The sequence below is a fragment of the Papaver somniferum genome, chromosome 1 (genome assembly GCF_003573695.1).
Source record: "Papaver somniferum cultivar HN1 chromosome 1, ASM357369v1, whole genome shotgun sequence".
Taxonomy (NCBI): Eukaryota; Viridiplantae; Streptophyta; class Magnoliopsida; order Ranunculales; family Papaveraceae; genus Papaver; species Papaver somniferum.
Window position 1 is genome coordinate 72,820,178 of NC_039358.1, and position 15,853 is coordinate 72,836,030.

The following is a 15,853-nucleotide window of genomic DNA, read 5'->3' on the forward strand; positions in this document are numbered from 1 at the left end:
CAACGCACAAGTATAGTCGCATAGTGAAAATAACGCGCAAGGTCAGAAAGAAATGCAGAACATAATCAAAATTAAAATGACGCACAAATAATACCGCATAATGAGAAGAAACGAAAGGCATGATTATTTCCCCAAAGGTGAATAACAAAGGAAAGTATGGGAATAGTACAAGGGAGGTATCATTCTCCTTCTTAGAAATAATCTTATATAGAAATATAAATGTGCTTCTTTTAATGTGTAGAAAAAAGAGATAAAACAAGATCGATTTCCTAAGTTAGAGAATATCCAGACACATAAAAGATTGAAGAAGCTAAAGAACATTCTGAGGAAAATCATCATTTGGGGAGGAAATTTCAGCATCAGCTTCAGCATTGGGGACAACATCAGGATTTGGATCTTTAGGAAGGTCACCACCAACATCAGGATTCGGATTTTGGAGGAGATCATTACCAGCTTCACTCTCTTTGTGCTGATCCTGTAGAAGAAGAACCTCTTCATCATCACAACTCTCATAGTCATAATCACTGTCAGGATCGGGAAGTTTCTCGTCGTCAGCCACATCAAGAGGTTTTACATCTAATAAGGGGAATGAATTAGTAAGGCAAACTCCATCAGCAAGAGATTGAGCTTTGATGTGGACTTCACGTGCGGCACTTCTCTTAGTATTTTCCACGCAAACTTCTATCAATCTCTCTGATAGAGCATAGCTCGGTCGACCTCGCATGTGTTGCTATATCAAGCATGTTTGTCAATGTTAGTGATCAAAACTATGAGTCTTGATTTCTAGTCTATTATAGCTAAGTCTCGGACTAGGATAGAAAAGTGTAGTTGAGCTCAAGGACTTCACGGCGATTCATCATAAAACAACGAAGATCTACTAAAGGAACCGTGGAACTTCATCAACAAAAACGTATGTGGAGACTTGAACTTATCTATCACTCAAAAGTCTATGTATTCTATATCCTACTTCTTATGAGACAAAAAGTTGTACGCTATATAGACTGGATCATACACATTTGACATTTCGAGTTCAGTATTCACTACTTATCTTTTTCTCGAAATCGTGTGTTGGTAAAGCGTTTCGCTTTGATCAAGTTTATCTTCACCTAGTGAAGAAAGTCATGAAAAGTTTCAATTACTTTGAGAATTGCTCTGACGTGAAACGGTCTGTGAATAACGGCTATATAACGTCCTTTTAGAATGTCTCAGTGATTGGAATGAGAGTTTAGATTACATAACCATGTATTCCTTAATCCGAAGTTTTCGAACTTTGTTGATTGAGAGAAACCGGAGGAATTGGCTTTGCCAAGTCCGCGAACTCAGTCCACAAACTGACGGAAGTTCTCTTGCCGAGAATTTCTGCTATGATTTTCCAAAAACTCGTTTGCGTATTTAGTCCGCGAACTGGCGGAAGTCTCTTTGCCGAGATTTTCTGCTGAGTTTGGAAAACTCAGCCGATTACCTTAAGTCCGCGAACTTGTTTGTGAACTTAAGTGGTTATGATCTAAAGATGTGATCTGAACATGAAACTTAAATTACTAAGGAATGTTTTATGCAAACCGTGACTATAAAGTTCATGAGCCGATTCAAGCGAATCGAATCATCTTTGTTTCAACTGTGTCTTGTGTAGTTACATAACATCTCATAGCAATTGAACAACTCTCTAACTAGTTCATTTGAGTCAATTGATCTTGCATCTTCTATCGTATGAGTACAATCTATTGATTGACTTGAGATCGTGAGAGTTCTCCGATAGGCGAGATAAACAAATCACAAACATATTCGTCTCATTGTTTGTGATTCCTCGACAAACTGCTTGTATAGTCAAGAAGGATTGTTGAGAGGTGATTGATTAATCTAGGCTGTTCTTCGGGAATATAAGACCGGATTATCAATTGGTTCCTGTTCACCTTGATTTTATATCTTAAGACGGAACAAAAACCTATGGTTTTTTCTGTGGGAGACAAATTTATCCTTTGATATACTTTTCTGTGTGAGACATATTTTTTTATTATCAAGTCTGCGATTTTGGGTTGCAGCAACTCTTAGTTGTGGGTGAGATCAACTAAGGGAATCAAGTGCGCAGTATCCTGCTGGGATCAGAGGCGTAGGAGTACAACTGTACCTTGAATCTCTGGGAGACTGATTGGGGTTCAACTATAGTCCAGTACGAAGTTAGCTTGGAGTAGGCTAGTGTCTGTAGCGGCTTAATACAGTGTGTATTCAATCTGGACTAGGTCCCGGGGTTTTTTTGCATTTGCGGTTTCCTCGTTAACAAAACTTCTGGTGTCTGTGTTATTTCTTTTCCACATTATATTTTTATATAACTGAAATAATACAGGTTGTGCGTTAAAGATCATAAATTGAAAATCCAACCTTTGGTTGTTGATTGATATTGATTGATCCTTGGAAATTAGTCTTTGGTACCGTCCAAGTTATCTCTCTTTGATAAAGACTCGCAGATTTCCATTTGCTTGAGTAAAGATCAAATCGAGAAATTGAGATATAAACTCTTTGATATATCTTTTTATTGATTGAGTCTAACTTTCTAGTTGATTCTCATAAAAAGTATATTGGAGTTTGTCCATACAGATTGCTAAGCGAAATATTGGGCGATGTTGTTAGACCCCCGCTTTTTCAATTGGTATCACAGCAGGCAAACACATTAAAGACCTCAAAAGTCTGTGTTTGTAGCGATCTGAATATATGGACTATAAAGTCTCAATAGACGCTTCACCAGGTTTAAAAAACAACCGCAAGAAAAGGTATGACAAACTGGTGTCTCTTCAAAAAGGGTTTGATGAAAAAATCCGGATCAACTATGGTCTTGTTGCAGAAATTGCAATTCTTAAGGATTTGATATCTGGAAATACTCCCTTTGAGAAGTTGAAAAATCTCAGTTGTTCCTCTTTCAAGAAAAGTCATAAATCAGATAGTAATCAACGACAGAATGTTGAGAAAACTAATATGACAAGGAACCAGTCAGACAATCTTCAAAGCATAGGATCATGTTGTGATCCATCCGATCATATACATCAAGCTTGTATGTCCTTTCAAAAGAGTCTTAACGTTGCAAGTAATCTTTGTAAGAAATCTAAATAACTGTATGATTCTCTAAAAGTTCATACAACACTACCAGGAAACTCTAAATTGAGAAGTACTAGTAGTATGGGTGCCTTTTCTTTAAGATCTACATCTCCCTTTCAATGGTTTCTTGATAGTGGATGCAGTCGACATATGACATGTGATCTCACTTGGTTTGTTTCGTCTGTTGACTATGAAGGAGGTCTTGTAACATTCGGAGATGGAAGTTGTTGCTACATTAGCAAAAAGGGAACGATCAAGCTACCCGGTATTCCAGAAATCCATGATGTAGTATACGTTAAAGGTAAGACTGCTAATCTTCTTTCTATTAGTCAAATTTGCGACAAGGGCCATCGAGTTGTCTTCAATGCGAATGGATGTGAAATTATTGACAAATCTGGGAAAGTGATTTTTCAAGAAACTCGTGGTAAAAACAACTGTTATCTTCTTGATACTCAGTTTAGCAACCGTTGCAATTTGACTAAGGTGGAATCTACACATCTTTGGCATGAGCGTTTTGGTCACATCAATTATCGCCTTCTAACTAAGATCATTAACAAAGAACTTGTTAGAGGCATTCCCAAAATTAATGCAAAGATTGAAGGTGTATGTGGTGCCTGTCAAAAGGGTAAGCAAACGAAAGTTCACTACAAATAATCTCGAGATATTCTCACTAAAGCTCCACTTGATTTAATTCATATGGACCTCTTCGGACCAATTCAACAACCCATTGTTGCCGGTAAGAAATATGCTTTAGTTATGGTAGATGATTACACCAGATTTACTTGGGTTGCATTCATATCCCATAAGAATGAAACCCTCAATGAATTCAAGATTATTGTTAAAAGGATCCAGAACGAACAAGGTCGCAAACTAAAGAAAATTAGAAGCGATCGTGGCACTGAATTCAAAGACACCAAGGTATTTGAGTTCTGTGACGAACCGGGGATCATTCAACAATACTCACCACCAATTACTCCTCAAGATAATGGAGTTGCTAAGAGAAAGAATAGGAACATCCAGGAAATGGCCAGGGTAATGCTCCACAACAAAAACTTACCTTTAAGATTTTGGGGAGAAGTTATCTTTACAACATGTTACTTGATCAACCGTGTGTATTTACGGTCTAAAACCCTTAACACTCCTTATAATTTATGGTATGGAAGGAAACCCAACCTACACTATCTCAGGGTGTTTGGAAGTAAGTGTTATGTTCTGAAAGATCGAGAACAGAAAGGGAAATTCGACACTAAAAGTGACGAAGGTATCTTTCTTGGCTATGCTTCTGATAGTCGTGGTTTTCGAGTTTGTAATCTCAGAGTCAGAACACAAGTCATGATGGAATATGTTAATGTTATCATCGACGACATTAGTAATTTTCGTCAAGATAGTTCTCCTACTGAGTTGCCTCCAACTGAGACAATTAAGAAAGTCAAAGAAATTCCAGAATCAGTTGAAGTTATCCCAACTGTTACTGATCCTGACATTTCTAGTGACGAGGAGAAGAACACTGATCAAGCCATTCCTGATGAACAAGAACGTGTCCCTCCACGACATCTTTGGGTTCAAAGGAATCATGACCCCAACAATATCATTGGGGGAAGGGATTCTACAGCCAAAACAAGGGGTCAACTTCAAAATATATGCAATTTTGGTTGTTATCTTTCGCAGGTGGAACCAAGGAATATTGATGAAGCTCTAAAAGATCCCTTTTGGGTAAATGTGATGCATGAAGAGTTAAATCAATTTGAAAGACAAGATGTCTGGGAACGTGTACCTTGTCCTCCAAATGTCAACATTGATGGTACCCAATGGATATTCAAAAACAAGTCTGATGAATTTGGCACAATTGTCAGAAATAAAGCTAGACTTGTCGCTCAAGGATATTCACAGATTGAAGGAATCGATTTTGACGAAACCTTTGCACCTGTGGCACGTCTTGAGTCCATTCGACTTTTATTGGCCCATGCCTGCTTTCTCAAGATTAAGTTGTTTCAGATGGACATAAAATCAGCTTTCCTGAATGGAATTTTAAAAGAGGAAGTCTATGTCGCTCAACATAAGGGGTTCGAAAACCCTGATTTCCCAGATCATGTGCTAAAGCTCAAAAAGGCGTTATATGGATTGAAGCAAGCACCAAGAGCCTGGTTTGAGAAACTTACTACCTCTCTTATTAGAAAAGGTTTTTCAAGAGGAGGAGCTGATAAAATATTGTTTACCAAATGGAGTGGGAAAGATGTGGTCATTGCTCAAATCTATGTAGATGATATCATCTATGGATCAACTTCTGAAAAATTCGCAAAAGATTTCCAAGTCTCTCTTGCTAAAGAGTTTGAAATGAGCAATGTTGGTGAATTGAAATTCTTCTTAGGATTACAGATTCAATAACATAAGGAGGGTATTTACTTATCCCAAAAGAAGTACGCACGTAATCTTGTGTCAATATTTGGTCTGGATAAGTCGTCTCATAAGTTAACTCCTATTCCTACTACTGGTAAATTGCACAGGGATGAGAAAGGAGCAAAAGTGGATCAAAAATTATATCGATTCATTATAGGTAGCCTTTTGTATCTTACAGCTACTAGACCTGACATTTCCTTCAGTGTTGGTTGTTGTGCCAGGTTTCAGGCGGATCCAAAAGAATCTCATCTTGCAGCTGCAAAGAGAATCATACGATATATAAATCACACTATTGGGTATGGTCTCTCGTACACTTTTGATATTAATGCTGACCTTTCTGCTTATTCTGATGCTGATTGGGCAGGATGTGTAGAAGACAGGAAAATTACACCAGGGGGATTCTACTATGTAGGTCTCAATCTTGTAGCGTGGCATAGCAAGAAGCAAAACTCTCAATCCCTGTCCACATGTGAAGCAGAATATATTGCTGCCGGATCATGTTGTACTCAACTCCTATGGATGAAACAGATACTTGCTGATTATGGAATTGATACTGGAATAATGAAGATCTTTTGTGATAACTCCAGTGCGATTCGAATTACTGAGAATCCTGTTGAGCACTCAAGAACAAAGCACATTGACATAAGGTACCATTTTATTCGTGATTTTTATGAAAATGGTATGATCAGTATGGAGTTTGTGCCTTCCGAACAACAATTGGTTGATATTCTCACCAAACCCTTAGACACTGCAACGTTTCAACACTTGCCCCTATGCTATCCTTATCTTTTGGGAAATTGAGTCTGAAACTCCAATAGGTACTTTCCAGTTCAGTTTCTATAGGATTGTCGTTATTGTCTTTTTAGTATCTCTTTAGTGCTTCAAAATCCTTCTTTTCTTTCGAAATTAAGGTCGCTCTTGTTGTTTTTTCGGGAATGATATCAAATGGGGGAGAGTTCTTTTGAACTTGTGCTTAATGGTAATATCTTGTGGGGTGTGCGGTTGTGGAATTTTATAGGGGTTATCTTGTATCTTAAAACTCCTTGATGAATGCATTTAGCTTCGGCTTTATGATTGCATCTAAATTAAGTTGGTATGTATTTTTTATTTTCTTTTAGTCTATGAAATGTCTCTTGTGGAAATTTCATTATGATCCCGTTCTTTTACCTTTGCCTATTTTATTGACAAAAAGGGGGAGAAATAATGTAGTTCAGACTACAAATACATATGGTTTTCGGATCATTGTGTAAGGGGGAGTGGTTTCCATGATCGAGATGGAGTATTGACTAAGGGGGAGTGATACATATCACCATAGTATTGTTATTAAAGTCGTGATGCAATTGGATTTTGATGTTACATAATGATACTATGACACTGTATAATAATGATCGAGAATCTCGATTTCTCTCATTTTCATAGCTACGGATCTTCAACAACGGTGATGCTAAACTTACAACCTTTGGGATCATTGGAGTACTTGGAAGGACGAAGATTTCAAGGAACGTTGAAGATTATACTATGGAATAGGAGCCACTAAAGTTTATCTTTTTTGTATTCCATATGTATTAATAGTTCTGTCACTTAAATTGACAAAGGGGAAGATTGTTAGAGCATAGCTCGGTCGACCTCGCATGCGTTGCTATATCAAGCATGTTTGTCAATGTTAGTGATCAAAACTATGAGTCTTGATTTATAGTCTATTATAGCTAAGTCTCGGACTAGGATAGAAAAGTGTAGTTGAGCTCAAGGACTTCATGGAGATTCATCATACAACAACGAAAATCTACTCAAGGAACCGTGGAACTTCATCAACAAAAAGGTATGTGGAGACTTGAATTTATCTATCATTCAAAAGTCTATCCATTCTATCTCTTACTTCTTATGAGACAAAAAGTCGTATTTTATATAGACTGATCATACACATTTCACATTTCGAGCTGAGTATTCACTACTTATCTTTTTCTCGAAATCGTGTGTTGGTAAAGCGTTTCGCTTTGATCAAGTTTATCTTCACCTAATGACGAAAGTCATGAAAAGTTTCAATTAGTTTGATAATTGCTCTGACGTGAAACGGTTTGTGAATAACGGCTATATAACGTCCTCTGAGAATGTCTCAATGATTGGAATGAGAGTTTAGATTACATAACCATGTATTTCTTAATCCGAAGTTTTCGAACTTTGTTTATTGAGATAAACCGGAGGAATTGGCTTTGCCAAGTCCGAGAACTGACGAAAGTTCTCTTGCCGAGAATTTCTGCTGGGATTTTCCAAAAACTCGTTTGCGTGTTTTGTCCGCGAACTCAGACCGGGAACTGGCGGAAGTCTCTTTGCCGAGATTTTCTGAGTTTGGAAAACTCTGCCAGTTGCCTTAAGTCCGCGAACTTGTTTGTGAGCTTAAGTGGTTATGATCTAAAGATGTGCTCTGAACATGAAACTTAAATTACTAAGGAATGCTTTATGCAAACCGTGTCTATAAAGTTCATGAGCCGATTCAATCGAATCGAATCATCTTTGTTTCAATTGTGTCTTGTGTAGTTACATAATATCTTATAGCAATTGAACAACTCTCTAACTAGTTCATTTGACTAGTTATGGTGAAGAAGAACTAGGTTAATATGAAATACTCATATGGTTAACCTTTTGGGTTACTATGTTGAACCAACATACACGTACACGTTTGGGCATGGTTTTTTTCACAAAACCAGTAAACGTCTACCCAAGTGTGTGTGACAAGCTTAGTTTTAGATCTAACGGTTGAGAAATATTAGCTTGAATCTAAATCAGGTTTCCATCTAACGGTGAATATGGATTGCTTTGTAACTAAGGCAAAACCATGATTTGAAGGCTATATAAAGGAGACATCTAGCATTGTGCAAAACTAATCCCCACACGTCTGTGTGATACTAGTGCGCTCGATAGAGTCGATTCTCCTTTAACCTTTGGTTTTCTTCTCTAAAACCAGGTTAACGACTTAAAGACTTCATTCGAGTTGTGAAGCCAGACCGATACTACTTTTATCGTAGTTGTGTGATCTGATCTTGCATCTTCTATCGTACGAGTACAATCTATTGATTGACTTGAGATCGTGAGAGTTCTTTGATAGGAAAGATAAAGAAGTCACAAACATCTACGTCTCACTGTTTTTGATTCCTCGACAAACCTCTTGTGTAGTCAAGAAGGATTGTTGAGAGGTGATTGATTAATCTAGGATGTTCTTCGGGAATATAAGACCGGATTATCAATTGGTTCCTGTTCACCTTGATTTTATATCTTAAGACGGAACAAAAACCTAGGGTTTTTTCTGTGGCAGACAGATTTATCCTTTGATAGACTTTTCTGTGTGAGACAGATTTGTTTATTATTCTGCGATTTTGGGTTGCAGCAACTCTTAGTTGTGGGTGAGATCAGCTAAGGGAATCAAGTGCGCAGTATCCTGCTGGGATCAGAAGCGTAGGAGTACAACTGTACCTTGAATCGGTGGGAGACTGATTGGGGTTCAACTATAGTCCAGTCTGAAGTTAGCTTGGAGTAGGCTAGTGTTTGTAGCGGCTTAATACAGTGTGTATTCAATCTGGACTAGGTCCCGGGGTTTTCTGCATTTGCGGTTTCCTCGTTAACAAAACTTCTGGTGTCTGTATTATTTCTTTTCCGCATTATATTTTTGTATAATTGAAATAATACAGGTTGTGCGTTAAAAGATCATCAATTGGAAATCCAACCTTTCGTTGTTGATTGATATTGATTGATCCTTGGACATTGGTCTTTGGTACCGTCCAAGTTATCTCTCTTTGATAAAGACTCGCAGATTTCCATTTGCTTGAGTAAAGATCAAATTGAGAGATTGAGATATAAACTCTTTCGTATATCTTTTTATTGATTGAATCTAACTGTCTAGTTGATTCTCATAAAAATTATATTGGAGTTTGTCCATACAGATTGCTAAGCGAAATATTGGGTGGTGTTGTTAGACCCCCGCTTTTTCACTCTCAAGGTATAGGCACCTCTTGTTCTCCTTGTCTCGAGAATAGGAAAGTGTTACGGAGCGCTTCCTGCGCTCTTTATGAGCCTTAGCCAGATCAGATCTCAACTTCTGGATGGTAGACTGATAAGACTTCTCAGATGCTGCAAATACAAAGTGTTAAAGCACTACTCGGTTGAACCCACTAGCGTTGGTATGTTAAGTTAGTTGTCAATTTTAGTTTCCAAAATGCATTCTTTATTTAGCATAATAAAGGTATGTGATTGATTTCATTTGGATTCTTGTTCAATTCTACCTTTCTAATCTATCGAGATAAATGTTCACTATATGGAACAATTCTTATGACGGTAAATGTACATTTATGTATATATACTTGAGGTTATTTTATTCATGAATTTGGTGATAATAACCTTTATCCCTATAAAGGATCTCATGTTATAGTGAATGAGCTTGTGAATCCAATTAGCCAAGAATCACTCAATTCCGAGTTATAACGATAAAGTTATGAGTGATTTAAGCTCATTAGTAGGAAACATTCCATGGGATTTGTTGTTGTCCGCGAACTTGGGCCCAATACGTGACTAAAAGGGATTTTTGGTCAAGTTGGTGATGTTTCCTTATCTAGGAAAGTTATCTATTGGTCCAAACACTTTTGATTACCATATTAAAGTGTTTGTGATTCCTGCCTAAGTTAAAATGTGATTTATTCACATAAATATAATTTTTGCTAAATAAGTTATTTATTTAATTATTTTGGCAAGAGTTTTAACTTAGAAAAGACTCCCATATTTAGGAGAGTCTTGTAAAATGAAAATAGCTTTGCTTAGATTCCAAGCTATTGTTCATTATAAATAAGAAGTTCGCGAGTTTACACGTTTTTTATCCCTTTGTAAATTTGGCGTAAGCTCTGCATGTTGTTTTCCACGTCTTATGTTCTTCGTGAACAAGAGTGAGATAAAAGTCTTTGTATTAGGGATCACAAAGCCAAGTTGTATTTAATCTTCGTGATTGATCATACAACTTGTAATCTAGGTTTTCACCTCTTGTCTATTCTAAGGTTTTCTCTTCTGATATAAAACCATTCAAGAGTTGTTGATCATAAACCCTAGGTTTTGATAGATTTCAGTTTACGATCGTATACCAACACTTGTTAGTCAAAATCGGAGGCTAGAAAGAAAAACTTCTTTTGAGGCATCTCGTAAAAATCCTTGAGAAGTTTTAAACAAGATATCTCTAGATTTATTCTAGTTGTTCTTGTTATAGAGTTATTAGGTTTCTCTTCCTTTTATTGAAGAGTATAATAATCCCTAATCTACAGGTTTGTTTTGATATTACTTTTACCTAGTAATTGTTTTTATCAAAATAAACACAAGATTTCCAAAACCTTGATTTACATCTAAAGGGAAATCAAACCGGTGTTTTGTGCAAACAAAATATCGAATCGTATGAATCGTGGTGGTGTATCTTCTAAAGAGAGCCTCGGGTTCTGCTAGAAGATTTGTGTGAAGAATTTCTAAAGAGAATCGGTATTCTGCTAGGAGTTCTACAAGTGTTGAAGAAGGTATTACATCTAGTCCGAATAGGTAGTAGGAAATTGGTGTAACAACTTATTATCAGTGTGTGTTTATTCTGGACTAGGTCCCGGGGTTTTTCCGCATTTGCGGTTTCCTCGTTAACAAAATTCTGGTGTCTGTGTTATTTCTTTTCCACATTATATTTTATTTATATAATAGAAATATCACAGGTTGTACGTTAAGATCAATCAGTTCTTGTATCCGGCCTTAGGGTTGTTGAGTGAATTGATTGACACTTGAACATTGGTCTTTGATACCGTTCATTTTAATACTCTTATATTCAATCGGGCTCGCAAATCCCTATTTGCTGATTGCGGATTGAATCAAGAGATAGAGATATAAAACTCTTTGATATACTTTTTATAGATTGATTCTAACTGTCTAGTTGATTCTCTTGAAATTATATTGAAGTTTGTCAATTCAGATTGCCAAACGAAATATTGGGTGGTGTTGTTAGACCCCCCGCTTTTTCACAAAGGACATTAAATTAATACAAGAACGAAGAAATCGCGCCAAACAAAAAAAATTCTAAACAATTAAAAGTGAAACTGAGGCAGTCAGCTCAATGTGACTACCTTCCCTTTGAGAAACGAAATATTGAGATAAGGCAAGACCACTACTTTTCATATCCTCTATACATTTATCAAAATCATTGCAAACTAAACCTTGAAGACGGGATCAAATTATCTTTTCATCTTGGGGGAGAGAGAGATTTTCTTTTACCAGGGTATCATAAGACCTCTTTAATAGTTTATGATGTTCCCGAACTTTGTTCATATTCACGGTCACTTTTATTTTGTTGTGGATAATCCTTTTGTTCTCTAAGGTTAACTTTTTCACGGCATCATCATGCTGATTTCTCAAGGTGCGAAGAGATTCCTCTTGATCAGCACAAGTCTTCCGAAGGACAAGGCATTGGTGCGTAAATGTCGCTTTCTCATTCAAAAAAGACCGCCTCTCTTCGGCAAGGGTTCGTTTTTCATCTGATAGAGTTCGATTTGTCAAATCAGAACTGTATAATGACTCCAAAAGATTGGATATTTGGGAACTTAGAAAATCATTTTCTTTACATAGATAGAAATTTTCATTTTTTAGATTATCAATTTGGTCAAGAAGGTATGAATGGTTATTAATTAACTGATCTGGTTGGGTCTGCAATCTCTCATTATCCGCACGGGCATCTTCAGCAGAGTGTTGATAATTAAATATCTCCACAACGCGCTTCTGGTTTAAGTCTTTATATATGCGCGAAGAAATTCAAAATATGGACATGAGTGCGGTAAAATTCAAAAGAGATTATTAAAAATAAAGAAAACATACCTCTGAGTTCTTGATTCTTGTTACGAAGATTCTCAGTAACCATGGTTTCAGCGAGAAGATCAGCTTTTAGTTTAGCATTTTGACGGGAAAGATCTTGAATGGTGTTACTAGACTCAGAAAATCCCTCGGTTTGGACCAAGCGGCGGCGAGTTCCTAAGGAAGAAATAGCACCAGATGTAAGGGTGCGGTAAAGTAGAAGGAGTTGAAAGTACAAATAAAGAAACACTTACCAAAAGATCAAAAGCAAGATTAAAGCTTGGATCCAACTGTGAAATTTTTTCGCTCCTAGTTGATTTATCTGGTGGAGAATCACATAACTACTTGGCAAGAGCGTCACAAATGCGAACTTTAGCAGGGTCACTAACGATGAACGGGCGATATTAATAATATCTGATAAAGATTTGGCAGCAGAATCGACTCCTTCAAAGATTTGGTCCACAATGTTTCTCATATATTTCCACCTGACCAAGATAAATAGATGTAAAACTGGTTAAAAGATATATCATTTTCCGAGTATCAGAATCTTGAGATGTTGCACTCAATTGAAAATAGAGTTTGGGATATTTATTGTCTTATAACAGCTCCAGTCATCAACAACTGGTTGTCCAGCAGCCCTTACATCTTCACAAAATTAGTTAAAAAGACCAAAATCAACAATTCTTGGGTGAAATGGACAGTTAGATTTTGATACGGTTTAAATGGATAAAAATGTAAAAATAGGCAGGACGTAACCAGTTTCATCGTGCCCATTTTCAAATATTTTTTCTTATTTTTAATTTACACAGGATATATCCAGTTTCATCCTTGCTATTTTTTAAATTTAAGCTAGGATAAAACCAGTTTCTCCTTACTATTCTTTTTTTTTGGCCATTTCACCCAAACTATGTTTTAGTCGTCCATTTGAACCGTGATTTAAAAATATTTGGACAAATAACCCATTTTACGTTACATCTTTCAGCACCTCCGAAGCCATCTCAGATGTTCCAAATAGAAACTTCCTGATGAGATCCATACTGCCATCAACATAACTTCTTTGTTGCAAGGCATTTTGGTATCTCTGTCAAGCTTGAGTTTTCTTTTTAGATCCCTTAGGAGCATTTTGATACTAGTGCAAAAATTGAAACATAAACAATTTACGAATGTGAAGCACGAAGAAAACTAAAAGTAATGGTAATTTGAACTAAAAAATCAGGGAAGCATACCTATAGCTGGAAATGAATGAGATATGGTATCACGTTGATTAGTAGTGTGGGATGGCATTTGAACCGATTTCGAGTTGGTTTCTATTGAAAACTTGTTTTCATCATTTTCTGGATTCTTACCAATATAAGTATACATATTTTGGTTTCTAAGTTGATAACAACGCGTTTGGATACAATTCTGCTTCTGACTTCTGCTTCTCCAGAAGTAGAAGTCAGAAGTTAGGATATTTTGCTTCCCAAAAAGTTGACTTTTCTGTTTTTGGAAGTCGTTTTAAAATTCTACACCCAAGCTGATTTCTTGCTTTTGGATTTCTAAAAGTCAAAAAATTACTTTTGGACGTGTATCCAACCAAGCTATTAATATCACCATATTGAGTTACATGTGATCCATGACAATAATTTTTCGCTCTTGTTCTTCGTTTCAGCTGCAAAAATTAACAAAAAATATCTAATTAGATACATCTAGAAAGCGTTATCAGCAACAATTTGAAAAGCTTATTGTTGGGGTTCAAATTTACCACTTCATACTACTTTTGTAGAGTTTCGGTCTTCATATTGTAATTCTCACTGTATCCACAAGACATAGATATATCAATGAAAGAGCGACGAAAATAAAATCCATTCTTGATTACAATTTAGTAAGCCGTGTGTGAGAGTGAGAGAAAGATACATGTCTTCTAACCAAGCAATACTATACAAATCACCCAAACAAGTATTATACTCGGAAGGAGGAAGCGGATCTTCTCCGGGACAATAGTATCCCCAGCTATTTTCAGTAGCATTTGATGCTGTCGTTACATATATATTCATTCCAGGTTTTAGTAAACCTTCAAACATACTTCCTGCTTCACAAGCTTCTGAACATAAATCACCATACTTTTGTATGTTCCTGCTTTATGTTTTTTTGTCAATTCTTCATGAAGTTCATTTGCGTATAAGCGCTTTGACATGCCTGGCATTCCGAGTAAACCAGCAGCACCATGATCTGAATAGTAAATGAAAATAGTGTCATTAGGACCACTTGAGACGACTTTCCCACTGCCATTTCCGGTAAGAGCAGATTTATTTCCGAGAAGAACATTTAAAAAGTTACCAACATTTACATCTTCTCTGACATAATCCTCAAAATGAAACCAACACACATTATATGTCTCTAAATCAAAATAATTAAGGTCTATAAGTTGTATTACTAATGAATACATACCTTTGGAACTCCATAGTAAACATCTTCGCCGCGAGGGTTGTAACAACACCAGGTCTAGGATTGTATTCACTAAATACAATATCATCATACATGAAAACTATTATGTTTCATCTTTTAATCCCCTTTCTTTAAGACTTGATATGCATGACATATATCAGCCTAGTGATAAAACATAGCAAAGCAAGAAAAACATTTTGGAAATCAGTAATGAATTATCCTTAAACTAAACAAAAACAAAGCAAAACTCATAAATCTTGACATTAGCTACCTGATGTCTGTAATTGTTGTAACCATCTGAACCAGCAAGAAGAATAGCCCATCTTGTACCTTGAGATATTGTTTGATCATCTCTAAAAAGGATTTCCTTTGTAAAAGAATAATCAAGATATACAATGATAGGAATGAGTACTGCAAAATGTAGAACAAACAAAATTCTAAAGAAGAAGTGAAGATTCATTTTCATAGTGTTACAAGGAGAAATGTTGAAGTATTTTCTGGAACATTGTGAAGAAGTTTGAAGGATTTGGAGATCAATTTATAGAGCTAACAAGGAGAATTCTTAATGAAGATTAAGAGATCCATACATTAGAAATGGTCAATTAATTTGGTGTGGCATTTGTGAGTATTCTGAAAAATAGATTAATTGATTTATTTGGGTTGCTAGACCAACAATGTTTCCCAATGTATTAAATACTTATTGAATTCAGTTTCGAGCACACTCACTTATACAAGTATTCAGTTTTGGTAATTATTCCTTTTAACTTTTCTCCTCGAGCAAGCCTTTTCGACTGACAGGCTGTGTCGAGTTGTTTTATGTTTCTTTCAAATTCCCTCATTGGTATTTGAATCTATTTTGAGTCATCTGCATAATAACAGTAGTAAATTTTTCTTAGTGGGTATAACATTGCTTTATTATTTTCACAAAATTGGTTAAAAAGACCAAAATCAACAAATCTTTGGTGAAAAAGACATTTAGATTTTGATACTGTTTAAATGGACAAAAATGTAAAAATAGCCAGGATATAAACAGTTTTATCCTGCACATTTTCAAATACTTTTTTTTTCATATTTTTAATTTACATCAGGATGC

General features: G+C 36.1%; 1 pseudogene; it reads right to left on the minus strand.

Annotated features, from left to right (window-relative positions):
* Window positions 1-310: 310 nt before the first annotated feature.
* Window positions 311-15,599, minus strand: LOC113334043 (annotated as a pseudogene).
* Between the last annotated feature and the right edge of the window lie 254 nt (window positions 15,600-15,853).